This window comes from Neoarius graeffei, chromosome 21 (assembly GCF_027579695.1).
Source record: "Neoarius graeffei isolate fNeoGra1 chromosome 21, fNeoGra1.pri, whole genome shotgun sequence".
NCBI classification, from domain to species: Eukaryota; Metazoa; Chordata; class Actinopteri; order Siluriformes; family Ariidae; genus Neoarius; species Neoarius graeffei.
In genome coordinates this window covers 23,520,040-23,541,678 of record NC_083589.1, presented here as the reverse complement: position 1 = coordinate 23,541,678, position 21,639 = coordinate 23,520,040, and the positions used below count along the sequence as shown (strand labels likewise).

At 45.1% G+C, this 21,639-nt stretch overlaps 1 pseudogene; it reads left to right on the top strand.

The window, feature by feature from the left end:
* LOC132869947 (adenosine deaminase 2-A-like) overlaps nucleotides 1-21,349 on the top strand; it is a 37,859-nt pseudogene extending 16,510 nt beyond the window's left edge.
* Nucleotides 21,350-21,639: the final 290 nt, after the last annotated feature.

Here is a 21,639-nt window from a genome sequence, read left to right as displayed (position 1 = left end):
TTTGTTATCTGATGCACTGCTGGTCTTTTGCAGCTCTGCTCTTTTGTGGCTCAAGTCCAGCAGGATCCTTTTGAGATGGGTGAGCCAAGCTACTGCCTTCTTTAAGCGGTGCCAATCAGAATAGTAAGCAATGAGCTTGCTCAAAGCATATTCATCTTCTTCAATTCTGACGACACAAGATACAGCATTTCCTTTGATCTCTGGATCATCTTCTAGCAAAGAACTTGACCGGTCTGTCCTGACAGGCCATTCCTCGCATGGTCTCAGCAGGAACGAAGGTCCTTCAATCCAGTTCTCACATCTCATAAGGTTTTCTGCCGTCAGACCTCTTGAGACATGGTCTGTGGGATTCTTTGATGAATTCACGAACCTCCACTGTGACGGCTTGGAGGCCTCTCTTATCAGTGACACTTGGTTTGCTGCATGTCCAGCTGCATGTCCAGTTCCTGCTTCAGCATTCGGTCCATCTTAGCTGCCACAGTTGCAGCTGTAAGTTCCATTCTGGGTACGGTTACTTGTTTGAGTGGTGCCACTCTGGACTTGGCCATTACAAATGAACAGGACTTCTGATCATGCTTATTGGTCAACACAAGGTAGGTCACTGTCCCATAACCGTCCTCGCTGGCGTCTGAAAAATTATGCAACTGTGCTGTCTTGACAGGTCCAAAGTTAGCAGGCTTGAAACATCTCTTGACTCTAAAGCTGGAAAGCTTCTGAAGATCAACTGTCCATCGTTTCAGGTGGTTTTCTGTGATCTCCTCATCCCATCCTGTCCTGTCTTTACAGAAGTCTCTCAGGAGCAGTTTTGCTGGCAATACAAATGGTGCCAAGAATCCAAGGGGATCATATACAGAGCCAACTACTGACAAGATTCCTCTTCTTGTAGGGGGTTTGTTCTGCACATTGACATTGAAGGAGAATGTGTCAGTCTCAGTGCACCAAGTCACTCCTAAGGCTCGTTCTACAGGTAACTCACTGTCCAAATCCAGAGTCTTGGCTTCTGTGGCTCGCTCTTGCTCAGGAACAGATGACAGAAAGGCTCTTGAGTTACTCATCCACTTCAAGTTAAATCCCCCCTTGTTACAGAGAGATTTCAGATCCCTGGCCAATGTGATCGCTTCTTCCTCTGTTTCCACTGAAGTCAGGCAATCATCCACATAAAAACTATTCAGGAGTGTCTGAGCTGCCTTCTCTGTTTTCTCATCTTGTTGATCCTCCACTATTCTTCAAAGAGCAAAGCATGAGCAGCTTGGCGAAGAGGTAGCATGTGGACACACATCCGGTAATCAACTGCCTCGTCTTCCAGACTGCCTTCAGGCCACCACAAAATCATAAGAGGTCTGTATCCTTCTCTTGAACTCAGACCTGATAAAACATTAATTCAGTGTCAGCCATGATGGCAACTGGCTGTCTGCAAAACCTGTTCAGCACTCCAAGAAGAGCGTTAGTGAGGTTGGGCCCTTGTAGTAACTTACCATTCAGGGAAAATCCTTGGTAGGACACATTGCAGTCGAACACCACTCTTATCTTATTCTTCTTGGGGTGGTAAACCCCGTGGTGAGGGATATACCACACCCTTCTGTCTGGCTGCAACTCATCCTCTGGTACCCTTTCAGCATATCCCTTGTCAAGCATGCTGTCCATGAACTGTGTATAATCACTGTGAAACTGGGGATTTCTTGTGAGTTTCCTTTTCAAGCCTAACAGCCTCTGCATTGCTATGCATCTGTTGTCTGGCACCTGAATCTTCTCATCTTTCAGTGGCAATCCTATGTGGTAATGACCATCTCTGAACTGTAAGGACTTAGTCACTGATCGCATGAATTGGTGATCTTCCTGAGACATTTCTGTCTTATCCTCATATCTTTTTTCAGGAAAGTCGGTATTGAACTGTTGAACTAGCAAGTCCTCAATGGTCTCCACTGATATGCGGTTCGCTATGCAGCTTTGCAGAGTGTCGGGATTCAAACTTGTGCTGTCTTGTTTTGGGCCATTCACGATCCAGCCTAGCAATGTCTGCACTGCATATGGTCCATCATCTCTGCTGTTCAGCACTTTCCATGGTTCCATTGCTTTATAGGCATTCACACCTATCAACAGTCCAACATCTGCTTCAAGTTGTGGTAGATGTACTTCGGACAGATAAGGCCACTTACTTAGATCTTGTTGCTTAGGAATGTTACCTTCCTTCACAGGAATATGTTGCTGTGTCAACACCCTTGGCAGATCAATGTATGTGGTTCCTTCTAATGCGCACACTTCTAAATCTGTTAAGACATGTCCTTGTGTCTTCTTTTGCTGTCCCATGGTACACAGTAAGAAGTCTGTCTTCTTGCCTCTGACATTAAGTTTGTGCATCAGATCCTCTGTACAGAAAGTAATGGTGCTGCCAGGGTCTAAAAACGCATATGTCTCCACAGTCTTGTCACTTTTCTTTGACTTCACCTTGACAGGTACGACTGACAATATGCACTCACTGTCACCGGCCCCAGTAGAGCCACAAGTTTCTTGTTCCAGTGACAGAAGAGCATTTGATTCTGTAGGACTGCTTGCATTATAATTCCCATTAGCACTACCATTTTCCATTGTCTTATGCAGTATTGTTGGATGCTTGAAAGCACATTCTGCACATGTCAGTCTTTTCTTACAATCTTTACTTAGGTGTCCTTTGTTCAGACATCCATAGCAAATTCCTTTGCTTTTCAGGAACTGTATTCTTCGGAATGCTCCTGTTCCTTAATCTTTTCACATGAGCTGAGCGTGTGTGCCTTCCCACAATACAAACAAGTCTTTTCTGTGGTGTCAGTGGTCTTGTTCATATTATGCTGTACCTTTTCCTTAACAGGCTGTGTGCTGTCCTTCACAATAGGGGAAATACCTGTAGCAAAGTTAGCACCTTTCATATTCTTCTTAGCACTTTTTGCAACTGGCTTGGCCTTTGCATCAGAGGTCACATCCTGAATGTCACCAAAGAGTGGATCATTCACAACTTGTGCATACCAATCAATGAAGTCGACCAGGTCTTCAAATCTGGCTCACCGTCTGTGACGTGTTTGAAAGTCAAATGCAGTGTTCCTCCAACGTTCTCTGACTTTGTATGGAAGTTTTGAAATCACTGTCCGCATGTTGCTTGGATTGTCCATCTCTTCCATAAAATCAATATCAGTCATGGTATTTCTACATCCAATGAGAAACAGTGCATACGTCTTCAACCCTTTGGCATCCTCAGCTTTGATCTGTGGCCATTTAAGTGCTTTTTCAAGATAAGCTGTGGCTATCTTCAGTTCGTTGCCATAATGGTACTGAAGCAGTCTCTTGGCTTCTTTAAGCCCTTTATCTGGCCGCATGTGTTCACAGCTGCAGACAAAGTCTCTTGGTTTGCCACTTGTGTACTGTTCTAAGTAGAACAACCTATCCTGATCACTGTTCGTCTTCTTCTCTATTGCACTTTCAAATGCCCTCATAAATGATCTGTAGGCAAGTGGATCTCCAGAGAATACTGGAACCTCTCTTTGGGGAAGCTGGGATAGACTTTGCTGCATGACTAGTAGCTCTGTTACTTCATTCTGACGTTGTATTATCCTATGAAGTTCCTTCTCAGGGCCACTAGGCTGTGAGGAGTCAGGAATTTGCCTTGCTGATGCATTTGTCTTACTGCATGAGCCAGGTGCTTGTAATGATGTCCTTGGCAGAGGTGGTACAGGTTTTCTTTCCTCTTTCAATGCGGAATCAGAAAAATCAGATCTGTCCTTAGTAACATTCTTGTGTGACTGATAATAATCATTCATGCCATCATTAATCTCTTCATGTTCACTAAATATTTCCAATCTGGCAGTAGAAGCTGCAATCTCTGCCTCCATCTCAGCATGTTCACGTTTGGCCATTAATTTCAATTCTTCAGCATCTAGTTCTTGCTTTTTTCTGTAATGCATTTGCACGCGCAAGCAATACTGCATGCTCTACTTTGGCCTTAATGCGTGCGGAGCTGGTTGTGGATTGTGCTGCAGAGCTATGTCTACTCCTAGCACCCAGTGAGAAAGTTGCTGACACACTGTCATGTGGCATAATGTCTTCATCTACATCCTCTTCACTTTGCCCTTTTCGTGTTTCTGAGATCCATTTTTGAGTTTCAAATCTAAAATTCTCAAATATAGCAAACTTAGAATCATACCAATTTGACTGGTCATCTTCTCTTTCAGTTTCAGATAAATTCTGAATCACTTCTTCATTGGCATCTTTAAACTCACAAAATATGCGATGAAAGCTATGTGACAATTCAGTTTCAATTATTTCAACATTGTCTTCAACTTTTTTCATTTCCTGAATATCATGCATCTTGCAAGTGAGCATTGACAATTTTCCTTGTCTCTTGTTACGCAGCCTATTCAATTTGTCTTCTCTGGCTGTTTCTGTAGGCTTTGGCGCCCTCTTGTGGCTAGCAGAATCCATGTTTTCACTTGCTGAGTCATCAGCCATTTTAGCTCCTTATGCTAGTGCACATTAACTGTCTCAATTAACTGGAACTTCGACAATTTCACTGTCTTCTTAATGTTCACAAATCCTCTTGTGAAAAGACACACATAGAGTGCAACAAGCATTCAAATAAAGCTGGCTTTTTATTAAAATGATTTTCAGCAGTGCTTTTCCACTAGCAGCAGGAATTAGCAAGCTCACAGTAGCATGTTCATCTTAGCGTTCAGACGTCAAAGGCATTTTTCCGAGTTTATCGTCGTCTTCAACATTACAAAAGTAAACGATCGGTAAAACAGTCTACTTCAATGCAGTTCAGTTTACCTCCCTTTAGAATGCAGCAGGATAGATGAAGGCTCCGTTTTGGTTTTTCCTCCAGAAGCTTCTGTTCCACCACGAGGCGTCCATGAGCCCGGTCTTTGACTAATGTAGGTGCAGTTTCTTCAATTTTCGTTTTATGACCAGTTCCTTGAGCTTTAAGTCAATGACGCAAGACTTCTTAAAAGTTTAAACTGTTTATTAAATCAAAAGGTTCAAATTACAAGCATAAAATTGCTAAAGTATCTAACTATACAGGAGATGGCTGATTTCTGTGTAGTCACGGTCAAAGACTGCTGCGCTCTGACCTTCTGCGTCACTCTCACTGCTTAATGCTTCGGTAGAGTGATGTCATACGTACGCTAAAATAATTAAGCAATATTAAACTTACCAATTAACATTACTAAAAAGCAACAGTGAGTTCTTTCAAATATTCAAGTTAGCATTATACATGACAAAAATTAAACTATTATTCATTAATTTACATAATGGCTCTAACAGTATGAAATACAAACCCAATCTTATGTTCTTCTAAAATGTATTAAATAAAGCCAGATAATATAAAATCCTCACTCTCTATTCCTGATCTTAAGTACTTCTTTAAGAATCTGAAGAAACTTATGAATGTGATACATTTCATACTTGGTTTGGAGGAAGCTGTGTTTTATATTTCTTCAGATTCACCTGTTTAACAGAGACCTACAGGTTTTGTGCCCAAATACACTAGTTTGGTATTAGGAGCTATCCATAATTCCCTCTATCTTGACTAGAGCCCCAGTCCCAGTTGAAGAGAAGCAGCCACATTACATGATGCTGCCACCACCATGCTTCAGCGTGGGTTCATTCTTTGGATGATAAGCTGTCTTGTTTGTTTGTTTGTTTGTTTTTGTGCACCAAACATATATTTTAGAATTATGCTCAAAAAGTTCTACCATGGAAGAACTTGGAGAAGAACTTGATTTAAGCAGGCTTGAATGCTTTTTGTTCTTGAGGAACTGCTTCAGTCTAGCCACCCTACCCCAAGTACAGACACATGAACAATACAAGGGATCGTTAAGTAAAGTCAATCTAATCTTTTCCACATTTTCCTCTGAGGACCCTGATGTAAAATACCCGACTCAGGATTTAGTCATATTCAGGAAGTCATAGCATATGTAAAGATGTATTCATTTCCAGGCAAGGTTTGTAACTGACTAAATGATACTGCTTTTTTAGCAATACTAAGCATGATTTTCTGCTTCAGATATATGAACTTGATGGCACCATTTATGACAAAGAATGGTCTATTCAAACCTACAAAAATGTAACGGAGCAGTTCACGCTGGAGTATCCAGATTTCATTGGGATTCGATTAATTTATTCTGTCGATAGGTAAGCTGACATGGAAATACATTTGACAAGTTGTTCTGGTACAACAATTCCAGAAACTTGTAGAATTGACCCAAGTTGCACTGAAGCTGTTTTGTCTGATTTTCCTGGCTGAAAACTTGAAGACTCTTTTTATGTTGATTTTTGTTGATGTTGACTGTCACTCATCTGTATGTCTTGTGAATGCTTTGCTGTTTTGAGATGCGTCTCTTCTGCTTCCTTGTACAGATTACAGAACTTGTCCATGGTCAAAATAGCAGTAAGAGATACTATTGAGATGCAAAAACAATATCCAGAGATTATCGCTGGCTTTGGTCAGGTGAAATCCTTTACATGACTTTATGCCAAATCCATAATAGAAATACATCTCGTAATGAAATTCTGTTACGATCTACAGTAATTTAATGATCTAAATTTGGGATTATCTCTTGCTGTAGGTTGGGCAAGAGGATAAAGGAAATTCCATCTGGTATTTTCGAGATGCTCTATCAATTCCTGCTAAAGTTAAAGCCAAACTTTCCTACTTTTTCCATGCAGGCGAGACTGGTAAGTGTCATATTAATATATTACATATACAGTCAATATCACCCACATTCAAATGTTTACAAAAGAAGATATTTTGTTCTGATTTCTTCATAAATACTTCACAACATCCTGCCGAAAAAAAATTAAATCTCTGAAAAAGTTCATAATTAAAAGGAAAATAAATGAGTTGTTTAAAGGAACATCTTGCGATTTACACTGTGATTTATGGTATCTTTTGCATGAATTATAGTGTGTTTAAATGCATCTCAATCCACTTTACATCCCTCAGTGCAGGCATATTTGGACAGTCCTGCTTATACAATTGATCAGACTCTCAAACTACTGTACCTTTATTCTTTGGAGAGAATTGGCATTAAGGGGTAACTTATAGGTTTAGCAAAAAATAAATAAATAAAAAGGACACCTTATATTAGGCAACCATTTGGTCACTCCATCATGTTTCTTCTTAGATAGGGCCACCCAGTAGGGCAGTGCTCCATTTTATCTACAGTCCCATATCAGAAAACGTTGGGGTGGTATGGAGAAATGCAAATAAAAGAGAAAGCAGTGATTTTCTAAATTTACTTTGACTTGTATTTCATTGCACACAGAATGAACTCAAGATATTTCATGATTTGTCTGGTCAAGTTAATTTCATTTGTTAATTTCAGGCCTGTAACACATTCCAAAACAAGTTGGGATGGGGACAATTTAGGGTTAGTAATGAGGTAAAACAATTAAATAATGATGTGATTTGAAACAGGTGATGTCAACAGGTGACTGTAATCATGATTTGGTACAAAATCAGTATCCAGGAAAGGCCTAGTCTTTGAGGAGCAAAGATGGGCTGAGGATCTCCAGTTTGTCAACAAATGTGTGAGAAAATTATTGAGGTGTTTAAAAAGAATATTCCTCAGAGAAATATAGGAAGGGATGTGGATATTTAACCCTCTACGGTGCATGATATCATTAGAAGATTCAAGGTATCTGGAGGAATTTCAGTGCATAAAGAGCAAGGGCACAAGCCTAAGCTGAACACTTGTCATCTCCGATCCCTCAGACAGCACTGCATCAAGAACCGTCATTCATCTATAGCTGATATAATCACATGGGCTTGGGATTAATCTGGCAAACCTTTATCAAGCACTATAATATGGAGTTACATCCACAAATGCCAGTTAAAACTTTACTGTGTAAAAAGGAAGCTTTATCTTAACTGTGTTCAGAAGCACCATTGACTTCTCTGGGCTTGGAGGCATCTGGGATGGACCATCACACATTGGAAACTGTCAGGGACCAAACAGGAGAGGAGATCAAAAGCACTCAAACCACAGTTTATTAATGAAAAGGGAGTTGGGAGAATGTGTGAAGTCCAGTGGCAAGAGAACTGAGAGGCAGGGATGGCTGGTGGTGACGTCTGAGGTCTCCCATCCAAGTACTGGCCAGACCCAACCCTGCTTAGCTTTTGAGATCTGACAGGACCAGGCATAGTCAGAGAGGTGTGGCTGTAGGCTGATAGTACTTGGGTTTCAGGCAGTCTCCCAGCAAGCAGTACCACAGCAGGCAGGAGTTAGAGAGCAGGACCAGGCAGATGGAGAGGCAGGCGAGCAGCAGGGCTAAGCGAGCTGGAGATCAGGCGAAGGTACAGGAGAGGCAGGCAAGAGGCAGAGTCGACAGAACGGAAGGCAGATCAGGTTACCGGGGCTGGAGAGCAGACAGAGTCAGACGGAACAGGATAATTTCAGGAACCAGAGTAGTTGGGACACAGAGCAGGTTATCAGGCTGAGAGTTGCAGACGATCTGACACAGAAGCTTGGGAGGACTGCAGCTTAAATACACACGGGGGGAAGCAGGTGATCGGCAACAGCCAATGACAGTCACTGAAAGATAATAAGAGGAAGTGAGTGTGGGTGTGGCCGGTAATGCTGAGTGGAGATGTACCTGAAGAGAGAAGCCCACAGGTAGGACCATGACAGAACCCCCCCCCCTCAAGGGATGGCTCCAGAAGTCCCTAGCCACAGATCCACAAAGACGGGCGGGAGGAGGAGGGTCAGAACTCCTCTGACCGGTCAGAGTCCAAGGCCTCAGGATCTGGTTCAGGATCGGACTCAGGGACAGTAGCGGTGGGCGCATCGTCATTCCGACAAGGCCCCTTTCGTCGGCCCCTCCGGTTGGCCGGCTGGTCCGGATGCAGGTGGTGAAAGGTGCTGATGAGGGTACGGTCTAAGGTGGTGTTTACATTAGACCGTTTCAGCGGATCATCAGATTAATATTTTTAAAACGATTCGCGTGCACACAGCAACGCCAATACACGGATACGCTCGGCTCCGCAGGCATCCTGCGCTCCAAATCACTCCGCCCTTAACAGCGAGTGCCCTCTGGAGGGTGTACACTCCGGCCCTGCGCAGCTCACAGAGCGTGCGAGTGAAGCGCACGAGCAGTGATTCGGGACAAATAGCAGGAAGTGAAAGTCCACGCCGTTTTTCAGCAGTCGCGTCACATGACCAACGTGGCATGACCAATGCCAGCGAATCAGGAAGGTGGATGTCACAGTGATGTTGTCCAATGACGACGTCAGCTAGAGCTCAGCACTGCGTATCCTCGTTCCTCAATGTTTACACAGCACCGGATCAGATACGTAATGGATTGAATACGTGGGCCCTGGCGGATTCAAGTTGTTCCACCTGTGGAGTCGTTTCCCGGCATTTTAATGTGAACGGACAGTGCATCCGCGAAGAAAACAAGATGGATACAGTCTAATGTAAACACCACCTAAGATCCTCCCAGCAGGGACCCACATCCTCTCCTCAGGACCGTAGCCCTCCCAATCTACCAGGTATTGGAGGCCCCTGCCCCTGCGCTGTGACTTCAGCAGTCGCCGGACGGAGTAGACCGGGCCACCATCAATGAGATGAGGAGGAGGAGGAGAAGGTGCAGCTGGGACCAGCGGGTTCTCGTGCACTGGCTTGATCTTAGAGATGTGGAAGGTGGGGTGCACTCTCATAGACTTGGGCAGTCGGAGCCGGACAGCAGACTGGCTGATTATCTTCAGGATAGGGAATGGTCCGACGAACCGAGGTGTTAGCTTACGAGACTCCACCTGGAGGGGCAGGTCCTTGGCAGATAACCACACCTTCTGGCCCACCCGGTAGGTGGGCGCAGGCGTCCTCCGCCGGTTGGCTCCAGTAGAGTAGCTGGTGACTGACTTGAGGAGTGCAGCGCGGGCTTGAGACCAGGTGCGGCGGCATCGGCGTGCATAGGTGAGGGCAGCCGGGCAGGTGACCTCTTCCTCCTGGCTGGGGAACAGGGGTAGTTGGTAGCCATACACGCAGTGGAATGGGGACAGCCCGGTGGCTGAGCTGGTGAGGGAGTTGTGAGAGTATTCCACCCACAGAAGGTGCTCGCACCAGGCCCTAGGCTTGTGTGACGCCATGCACCGAAGTGCCTTCTCCAACTCCTGGTTAGTCCGCTCCGACTGGCCATTGGACTGGGGTCGGAATCCGGAGGTGAGGCTGGCGGTGGCCCCGAGTAGGTGACAGAACTCCTTCCAAAAAGAGGAGGCGAATTGCGGCCCCCGGTCCGAAACGATGTCCTTGGGCAGCCCATGGATGCGGAAGACATGTTGCAAGACGATTTGGGCAGTCTCCTTGGCTGACGGTAGTTTAGGGAGGGGAACAAAGTGTGTGCCATCTTGCTAAAGCGGTCCACGATGGTGAGTATGACCGTCATCCCGTTAGAAGGGGGTAGACCCGTAACAAAATCCAGGGAAATGTGGGACCAGGGTCGCATTGGCATGGGCAGAGGCTGGAGCAAACCAGCAGGGGGCCAGCTGGAGGACTTATTTTGGTTACAGATAGGGCAGGCTCGGACGAAGTCTCACACATCCCTGCTCATAGTAGGCCACCAGAACCATTGGGCGAGCAGGTGGTAGGTGTGAGTGGAACCAGGGTGGCAGGCTAGATGGGAGTCGTGTCCCCATTGTATAACCTGGGATCGCAGGTCTTCAGGAATGAAGAGGCGACTTGCGGGGCATGCGCTGGGGCTGGGTTGGTCACGGAGGGCTTCCCGCACTCGTTCTTCGATGTCCCAGGTCAGAGCAGCAACGATACAGGGGTCAGATAGGATGGGAGCCGGGTCCTTGGAGGGGGCATCATCCTTCTGGAACTGGCGGGAGAGTGCGTCAGGCTTGGTGTTGCGAGATCCGGGCCGGTACGAAAGGGTGAAATTGAATCAGGTGAAAAAGAGAGCCCAGCGGGCCTGTCTGGGGTTGAGTCGTTTGGCGGTGCGGATGTATTCTAGATTCTTATGGTCTGTCCAGACCAGGAATGGGACTACGCTCCCCTCCAGCCAGTGGTGCCATTCCTCCAGGGTGAGCTTGACTGCCAGCAGTTCCCAATTGCCTACGTCGTAATTGCGTTCGGCCGGTGATAGCCGGCGGGAGAAGAACGCACAGGGGTGGAGCATGTTGTCATCCACAGACCTCTGTGAGAGCACTGCCCCGACTCCCACATCCGAGGCGTCCACCTCAACGATGAATTGCTGCTCCTCATCAGGCAGCCGGAGGACAGGAGCAGTGGTGAACCGAGCCTTGAGGGTGGCAAAGGCTTCGTTGGTGGCCGGAGTCCAGGTGAAGGGCTGTTTGGTGCTGGTCAAGGCGGTGAGGGGTGATGCAATGGTGCTGTAATTACGAATGAATTTCCTGTAGAAATTTGCGAAGCCCAGGAACTGCTGAAGCTGCTTCCTGCTCTCTGGTACTAGCCATGAAGTAACTGCAGAGACTTTGGCAGGGTCCATCTGGATGCTCCCTTCTGCCACAATGTACCCCAGGAACCCCACAGACTTGGCATGAAACTCACACTTCTCCGCCTTGACGAAGAGGAAGTTTTCCAGGAGACGACGGAGCACTTGCTGGACATGCTGGGTGTGTTCGGACAGGGTTTTAGAGAAGATCAGGATGTTGTTGAGGTAAACGAACACGAACTTATTCAACATATCTCGCAGGACATCATTCACCAGAGCCTGGAATACCGCTGGCGCGTTGGTAAGGCCAAACGGCATCACCTGGTATTCATAGTGACCGGTGGGGGTGTTGAATGCGGTCTTCCACTCATCTCCCTCCCTTATCCGAACCAGGTGGTAGGCATTCCGGAGATCGAGTTTGGTGAAGACCGTGGCTCCCTGGAGCAGATTGAAGGCGGAGGTAAGCAGTGGGAGAGGGTATCGGTTCTTGACGGTGATGTCGTTGAGACCCCTGTAATCGATGCAGGGGCGCAGGGATCCATCTGTCTTTTCCACGAAGAAGAACCCAGAGCCGGCGGGAGAAGAGGATGGACGGATAAGGCCGGCAGCCAGAGAGTCACTGATGTAGGCCTCCATCGCCTTCCTTTCCGGGGCGGACAGAGAGTAGAGACGACCCTTGGGTGGTGCAGTGCCTGGGAGGAGATCAATGGCGCAGTCGTAGGGCCGGTGAGGAGGCAAGGAAGTGGCCTTGGTTTTACTGAATACCTCCCGAAGGCTGTGATAACACACTGGGACATTAGTGAGGTCGGGGGCAGAGTTGGCAGGTGGAGTACGGGTGTTTAGGATGGCGGCTCGTAAGCAGGTCCAGTGGCAGTCCTTGCCCCATTCTCTTATCTCTCCAGTGGCCCAGTCGAGGTGAGGACTGTGCTGGCGGAGCCATGGATAGCCCAGGATGAGAGGTTGGCCGGGGGAATGGAGCAGGTGAAATTGGATGGGTTCGTGGTGGTTGCCTGACAGAGTCATCGGAACAGGGGCAGTGAGGCGGGTGACGGTGCCAAGGAGATGGCCATCCAGCGCCCTGGCTGGAACGGGAGAGGATAGGTGATGGCTTCGCAGACCCAACTGGCGTGCAAGCTCAGTGTCCATGATGTTAGCCTCGGCGCCAGAGTCCACCAGGGCGGCCAGGGTGTGGGTGGAATCCAACAGACGAAGGCAGACTTGGAGCATAGGTTTCTGGCTGGTGGAAGATTGGATGGTCATTGAGCCCAGCCGGGCCCCTCCTATGTCCGGTGAGCTCGTCGCTTTTACTGGGCAAGAGGCAGCACGGTGACCGTCACCCCCACAGTACAGGCACAGATTGGAGGTGATCCGACGCTGGCGCTCGGCCGTGCTTCCCTCAGCCCGGCCGATCTCCATGGGCTCTGACTGGTCCAGAAGGTTCGGCGGAGAAGCAGCAGGAGATGTAGAAGGGGCTGGGTTACTCCGTGCACTGGTGACTGGCTGATTCTGGCGGGCCCTCTCTCGTCGACGGGTCCGGACCCGGCGGTCAATGCGGACGGCCAGGGCAATGGCCTCATCGAGTGTCGATGGTTGTTCATACAAGGCCAAATTGTCCTTCATGTAGTCGGCCAGGCTGTGCAGAAAAGCGTCCACCAGCGCCTGCATGTTCCAATTGCTGCGCCGGGCCAAGGTCCAGAAATCGATCGAGTAGTCAGCCACTGTTTGTCTGCCTTGGTGAATACTCATCAGTCCTCCGGATGCCTCTACTGACGACGAGCCCAGGTCGAAGACCTTGGTCATCTCCGCTGCAAGCAGGGAGAAGGAGGCACACGCCGGTGTCCGGCGTTCATACTCTGCAGTCCCCCACAGGCGTGCGCGGCCAGTCAGACGAGTGATGACGAAGGCCACCTTCGCTGCCTCCGACGTGAAGGTTCTGGGCTGCAGGTCGAACAGCAACCGGCAGCTGGTCAGGAAAGCACGGACTTGGGAGGGATCACTGTCAAAACGCTCCGGACTGCTGACCTTGGGTTCCAGGGCATCGAGTGTAGCAGGAGCACCTTCCGGAGCTGGAACATCAGCGGCGGGTATGACGGGGGCTGATGCAACGAGGGGCTGCGGTGGTTGACTCGGAGGAGCAGGGGGTGCTAGGGCGGTGAGCAGCTGGAGTGCTTGGTCCAGTCATTGTTGCTGGAGCTGTTGCTGATGACCAAGCTGGATCAGGGCTGTAATGTCGGCAGACATCCGACTGACCTCCCCTTCGGTGCGCTGCAGCCGGTCTAGGCCAGAGGGTTCGGGCACTGACTCCATGTAGTGTTCAGATCATTCTGTCAGGGACCAAACAGGAGAGGAGATCAAATGCACTCAAACCACAGTTTATTAATAACAAGGGAGTTGGGAGAATGTGTGTGGGTGAAGTCCAGTGGCAGGAGAACTGAGAGGCAGGGATGGCTGGTGGCGATATCTGAGGTCTCCCATCCAAGTACTGGCCAGACCTGACCCTGCTTAGCAGTAGGGATCTGACAGGATCAGGCATAGTCAGAAAGGTGTGGCTGTAGGCTGACAGTACTTGGGTTTCAGGCAGTCTCCCAGCAAGCAGTACCACAGCAGGCAGGAGTTAGAGAGCAGGACCAGGCAGATGGAGAGGTAGGCGAGCAGCAGGGCTAAGCGAGCTGGAGATCAGGCGAAGGTACAGGAGAGGCAGGCAAGAGGCAGAGTCGACAGAACGGAAGTCAGATCAGGTTACCAGGCCTGGAGAGCAGACAGAGTCAGACGGACCAGGATAATTTCAGGAGTCAGAGTAGTTGGGACACAGAGCAGGTTATCAGGCTGAGAGTTGCAGACGATCTGACACAAAATCTTGGGAGGACTGCAGCTTAAATACACACAGGGGGGAAGCAGGTGATCGGCAACAGCCAATGACAGTCACTGAAAGATAATAAGAGGAAGTGAGTGCGGGCGTGGCCGGTAATGCTGAGTGGAGATGTACCTGAAGAGAGAAGCCCACAGGTAGGACCATGACAGGAAATGTGTACTGTGGTGAGATGAATCAGTATTCCAGATCTGTTTTGGATGAAATGGACATGGTGTGTTTTGGACGAAAGACAAAAATGACCATCCAAACTGTTACCAGCAACAAGTCCAAAAGCCAGGGTCTGTCATGGTATGGGGTTATGTCAGTGCCCTTGGCAAAGGTAACTTGCACTTCTGTGATGGCAACATTAATGCAGAAAAGTACATTGAGATTTTGGAACAACATATGCTGCCTTCAAGAAGACATCTTTTCCAGGGAGATTTCAAAATACAATGCAAAACCACATTCTGCTCACGTTACAAAGGCATGGCTGTGGAAGAAGAGGGTGTCTGTCCCCTCTGTCTCCTCTGTCCCCAATAGAGAATGTGTGGAGAATTCTGAAATGAAAAATATGACCATGATGATCCTGTACTGTTGCACACCTTAAGACCTGTTTGCAGGAAGAATGGGACAAAATCACACCTGAAACGCTTCAACACTTGGTGTTTCCAATCCCTAAACATCTTTTAAGTGTTGTAAGAAGGAGTGGAAACACTATAAAGTGGTAAATGCTTTACCGTCCCTACTTTTTTGAAATGTGTTGCAAGAATCAGAATTAAAATAAATGTTTATTCTGAAAAACTATCAAATTCATGAGGTAAAACATGACATAATGTGCTGTTGTATTGCTTTGAATGCAATACAGGTCAAATATTATTTACAAATCATTGTTTTCAGTTTTAAATTCAATTTGAACATACCGTCCCAACTTTTTCTGATTTGGGCTTGGACCACAGGGGCACCCTCGAGAGCACTTTCACACTTTCCCTATGGGGGCATCAGCAATGTACACCCCAGTTCCTCCAGTGTTATGTAATGCCTCATTGTGTGTTTTCCTGTCCACACACTCACAGCCAAGATCCTACAGCTCTGGATGTGTGCCAAAGTTTCCTGCACCTTCTTTAATGTCCACATAAAGGACTCATGCCCTGTCTGAGACCTGGTGCTGGCTGATACATGCCATATCAGAGTTCTAGATGGCAAGAGCTGCATTAACAAAATGACAGGTAATAAAACATCCAATAAAAGCAGTGCTTAAATAACTATGAAGGTACTTGTGACTGGTTTGAAGAGACTGCAGTTTGAAGAGTTCATTAGATGAATGTCATTGGGAATAATAGCAGTATGATATGATGACACCAGGTCAATCTCATCAGAAATATTCAGTCAAAAAAATGTGAATCACATATTTGTACACGGGCGGCACGGCGGTGTAGTGGTTAGCGCTGTCGCCTCACAGCAAGAAGGTCCTGGGTTCGAGCCCTGGGGCCGGCGAGGGCCTTTCTGTGCGGAGTTTGCATGTTCTCCCCGTGTCCGCGTGGGTTTCCTCCGGGTGCTCCGGTTTCCCCCACAGTCCAAAGACATGCAGGTTAGGTTAACTGATGACTCTAAATTGACCGTAGGTGTGAATGTGAGTGTGAATGGTTGTCTGTGTCTATGTGTCAGCCCTGTGATGACCTGGCGACTTGTCCAGGGTGTACCCCGCCTTTCGCCCGTAGTCAGCTGGGATAGGCTCCAGCTTGCCTGCGACCCTGTAGAAGGATAAAGCGGCTACAGATAATGAGATGAGATATTTGTACACAAACTGCTCTCCCATTATAGTCTCTGAAATCAGTGGTCTGCCCAAATATCAATCAGTAAAAATGCAGGGATATGGATTTTTGGTTTTGTCCTATTAAAATCTCCTTCTGAAAAAGGGTTTAAAAAGTATCCTTTTTAAAATTCTATCCATATTCACTGGATATGAGCAATCGCACGCTCTGATTGGCTACTCTACTACTAGGCTATCAACTCATATACCGTGAGTAGAGAAAAACAAAATGGCGGAGCGTGTTGCTGAACCAACTGAGGACAAAATAAAAACTCTACTTTAAAACAAAACCCCAAAAAATAAAAAAAGCAACAAAATATGGAATAAAAGTATTTGATGGTAAGAACATATCTTTTTCAAGAATTATTATTATTACAGCATTTTTCACAAATTGCTACTGTTATTTCGCCAGTTTGTTTACATTCTAAGCAGAAATGATTTTGTCAGACGTTTTGTACAAAGTTTTTATTTATTGACTTTGCCAAAAATAAAAATAAAAATGCTCTGTTTCTCAAAATCCAGTGAATGTGGATAGAATAAAACAATTATTTCACTCCATCTCATCGTACATGGCTTATAGCCAACTCAGTGCTACGTGCCTCGTCGGCTATCAGCTCATGTACGATTCGATTTCATGGAATATCTTAATTATTGAGTATGATTAAGGATTGTACCACCCAAGCACCTTCTCAAATGCACCCTTATTGCTTAGAAAATTGTTTTATTGGTGATAAATTGGTGCCATGGTCATGCAGTGGTTAGTGGTGTTGCTTCATAGCAAGAAGGTTCTGGATTTGAATCTGCTGGTCAGCAGGGGCCTGTCTGCATGGAGTTTGCATGTTCTTGCCATGCCTGGCTACTCTAAATTGCCTATAGGTGTGATGGTGAGTGTGTCTCTCCGTGTTAGCCCTACAATACAGATTGGTGACCTGTCCAGGGTGAACCCTGCCTTTCATTCAATGTCAACTGGGATTGGCTTCAGCTCATTCATGACACTCTGTAGGATAAATGGCATAGAAAATGGATGGATGGATTAGTGATAAATGACCTGCACTTAAGCTTTAATATAACAAACATCTTAAAGTTTGAACGTATTTGGTCTCCTTTTCTGTTCAGCCTGAGATGATCTATAGCCTCTGTATGCATACAAATACAGTGGTGCTTGAAAGTTTGTGAACCCTTTAGAATTTTCTATATTTCTGCATAAATACGACCAAAAACATCATCAGATTTTCGCACAAATCCTAAAAGTAGACAAAGAGAACCCAGTTAAACAGATGAGACAAAAATATTATACTTGGTCATTTATTTATTGAGGAAAATGATACAGTATTACATATCTGTGAGTGGCAAAAGTATGTGAACCTCTAGGATTAGCAGTTAATTTGAAGGTGAAATTAGAGTCAGGTGTTTTCAATCAATGGGATGACAATGAGGTGTGAGTGGGCACCCTGTTTTATTTAAAGAACAGGGATCTATCAAAGTCTGATCTTCACAACACATGTTTGTGGAAGTGTATCATGGCACAAACAAAGGAGATTTCTGAGGACCTCAGAAAAAGCATTGTTGATGCTCATCAGGCTGGAAAAGGTTACAAAACCATCTCTAAAGAGTTTGAACTCCACCAATCCACAGTCAGACAGATTGTGTACAAATGGAGGAAATTCAAGACCATTGTTACCCTCCCCAGGAGTGGTCGACCAACAAAGATCACTCCAAGAGCAAGGCATGTAATAGTCAGTGAGGTCACAAAGGACCCCAGGGTAACTTCTAAGCAACTGATGACCTCTCTCACACTGGCTAATGTTAATGTTCGTGAGTCCACCATCAGGAGAACACTGAAAAACAATGGTGTGCATGGTGGGGTTGCAAGAAGAAAGCCACTGTTTTCCAAAAAGAACATTGCTGCTTATCTGCAGTTTGCTAAAGATCACATGGCCAAGCCAGAAGGCTATTGGAAAAATGTTTTGAGGATGGATGAGACCAAAATAGAAATTTTTGGTTTAAATGAGAAGTGTTATGCTTGGAGAAAGGAAAACACTGCATTCCAGCATAAGACCCTTATCCCATCTGTGAAACATGGTGGTGGTAGTATCATGCTTTGGGCCTGTTTTGCTGCGTCTGGGCCAGGATGGCTTGCCATCATTGTTGGAACAATGAATTCTGAATTATACTGGTGAATTCTAAAGGAAAAATTCAGGACATCTGTCCATGAATTGAATCTCAAGAGAAGGTGGGTCATGCAGCAAGACGACGACCCTAAGCACACAAGTTGTTCTACCAAAGAATGGTTAAAGAAGAATAAAGTTAATGTCTTGGAATGGCCAAGTCAAAGTCCTGACTTTAATCCAATGGAAATGTTGTGGAAGGACCCGAAGCAGTTATTGCTGCACAAGGGGGTCACACCAGATAATGAAAACAAAGGTTCACATACTTCTGCCACTCACAGATATGTAATATTGGATCATTTTCCTCAATAAATAAATGACCAAGTATAATATTTTTGTCTCATTTGTTTAACTGGGTTCTCTTTATCTACTTTTAGGACTTGTGTGAAAATCTGATGATGTTTTAGGTCATATTTATGCAGAAATATAGAAAATTCTAAAGGTTCACAAACTTTCAAGCACCACTGTACATCTGAATGCATTATATACTTATACTTTTGGGACTCACTTAACTATAAACTAATCCCTAATGTTACTTTGATATAAACATATTAAATACATCCATATTACAATATAGATTATCATCTTGTTTATACTGTAGTGTATGTGTGTTTATAGACTTATACAGCACAGATGTTGACAGGAACATTCTGGATGCTCTGTTATTCAACACTACGCGTATTGGGCATGGTTTTGCCTTGGCACACCATCCCCTGGCTAAAGAGCTCTCCAGAAAACTGGAAGTGCCAGTGGAAGTATGTCCTATATCCAACCAGGTATGGCATCAGTATCAAGTGTTGATAAAGCAAATAGACTGCACACAAATACTGTATCCCTATAGCTATTTCGCTAAATATGAACGTTTTATTGTCTTTGGGGTGCTTTGATTCAATTATAGGCTCCCTTAGTGCCTTCCATTTAAATATCACTAATATATCAGAATCACTTTATTCACAAAATACTGACATACAAATGTGCCATGATTAGTTGAATCACACACATCAGAAAACAGTTGAAGAAAAAATGCCCAGCTACATTCTGTATGAAGACTATTCATGAAATAGTATAATTATCAGTTTAATTAGCATGGGTTTTTGAAATTAGCATGAAAATCTGCAAGTTCAATTGACTGTGCACAACACCAGCCTTTAAAGGCACATTTTATAGGAGTAGTTTTCTTGTACCCCTTTTCAACCAACAGGGAACGGGTTCCGTTCTTGTTCATGCACCAAATTTTGTACTGTTCAGAGCATTTCGACCAAAAATAAATTGGTTCGAAACCTGAAAAGTTAGTTCCCAGCTGGAACCAAAATATAGCTGTTTTTTCCAGCACAAACTGTGACATCAATGGTCGTGTCATTAGTTTGGAGAGGAAGCAGAGTGCAGCAATGGAGAATGCAACAGAAAAGGATATATCTTCAGAAAAAATGGACCGAAAACAAATATCTGTAATAACAGAACGAAAGTTTGCAGGTAATCAATATGCTCTGATATATTGCTGCTACTGTTTACTCCTGTTGTGAATTGTGCAGTGCCCTCCGTTGATGATGCATCATTGATTTACTATGGTTCTGAGCAAAGCTAGTTTTCTAGCTGGCACCAAGGTTCAAAGAATCCTGAACAGAACTGGTTCCAGAACCCTTTCCCTGTTGGTCAAAAAGTGGTATTGGTGGTGGTCCACTATATGGCCAAAAGTATGTGGACACCTGCTATCACACCCATATGTGTTTTTTCTCCCAACAAAGTTGGAAGTACACAGTTGCATAGAATGTTTTTGTATCCTGTAGCATTACAATTTCCCCTTCATTGGAACTGAGACCGAAACCTGTTCCAGCATCACAGTGATCCTGTACACAAAGCGAGCACCATGAAGACATGGTATGTTAAAGTTGGAGTGGAAGAAGTCAAGTGTCCTGCACAGAACCCTGACTGAACACCTTTGACATGAACTGGAACACCAACTGAACCCCAGACCTCCTCATCCAACATCAGTACCTGATCTCAGCAATGCTCTTGTATCTGAATGATCTGAGCTGGAAGAGTGGAGCTTATTATAACAGCAAACACACAGGGTGACGAAATCTGTAATGAGATGTTCAACAAGCACATATGAGTATGGTGGTCAGGTGTCCACATGCTTTTGTGTGTATATATAGTGCATGTGGATACCTGTCCTCCTCTCACGAATGTCGTGGTGGATTTATATGTATTGTAGGTGCTGAAGCTGGTCTCAGATCTGCGAAATCACCCCGCTGCAGTGTTAATGTCAGAGGGCCATCCCATGGTGGTGAGCTCCGATGATCCGGCCTTGCTTGGCACAACTGGACTCACCTATGATTTCTATGAAGTCTTTGTAGGAATTGGAGGTCTGAGTGCCAATGTAGGCACGCTGAAGGAGTTGGCAATGAATTCAATCAGGTGAATGACTTTGCTTTGTAATTAGATTAAAGCTTTTTTTATATGTGAAAGAAATTTCCGACTGAATTATTTTGTTTGCGTACAGGTACAGTTCCTTGCCAGCAGTGCTTAAGGATAAGGCCATGGCCTTATGGCAGCAAAAGTGGAACAAATTTATATCGGAGTATTCACCATAGTTACTGAAAGTTGAAGAAAACACTTGAATGACATTTTCACACTGAAAAGAAAAAAAAGCAACAACCACCAACTCTCTGGTGAAGCCATAGTTTATTGGAGTACTGTTGCAGAGATCCTTTGGCTATTTGACTAAATCCTGACCTTCATGTTTTCTAAAAGTCTCCATCACATAGGGCTGGGTGATATTGTGATAATTTATGTTACAATATGCTTTTCTGAAATAAAGTGGAACTTGTGGTTTTATTTTATAATAAAAACACAATTCAAGAACAGAATTTTAGTGAGACAAAACTATACTGAAAACGCTGCTTGTGAATATGAATCAGTTTTAAGCGACATTAACATTGAATGACTACAAATCTGGCCTCCAGTTCATTAACTTTTGTTAACTCCCAGTAAAGTTGCTACGACTATGAACAGTTTTCAGTGTAGTCTTTTCTGAACACCTCAAAACCGAGCCTTCCAATAAATATCACTCCACTGCCTCTATCCACACAATAATACATTACATTACTTACAATAATGCAGAGCAATGTTTTTTTTAATTTCTGATCTGTGAAAACGTGATAAGACGTGTATAAAATAAACATGCATTCTGCCTGATCAATACACGTGTCTTCTTTTCAGACAGTTGATCAAATGTTACGTGGCGAAATAAAGCCAGATCATTGCCTATATCGTTTAAGTTGTGTGGAAAAATTTGGCCAGGAATTTGTTTCTATGCATCATCAAACTTATTTGATGAACAAAAGTTTTTTTTTTTTAAATAATAACAGGTTAATTTTTTTTAAAGC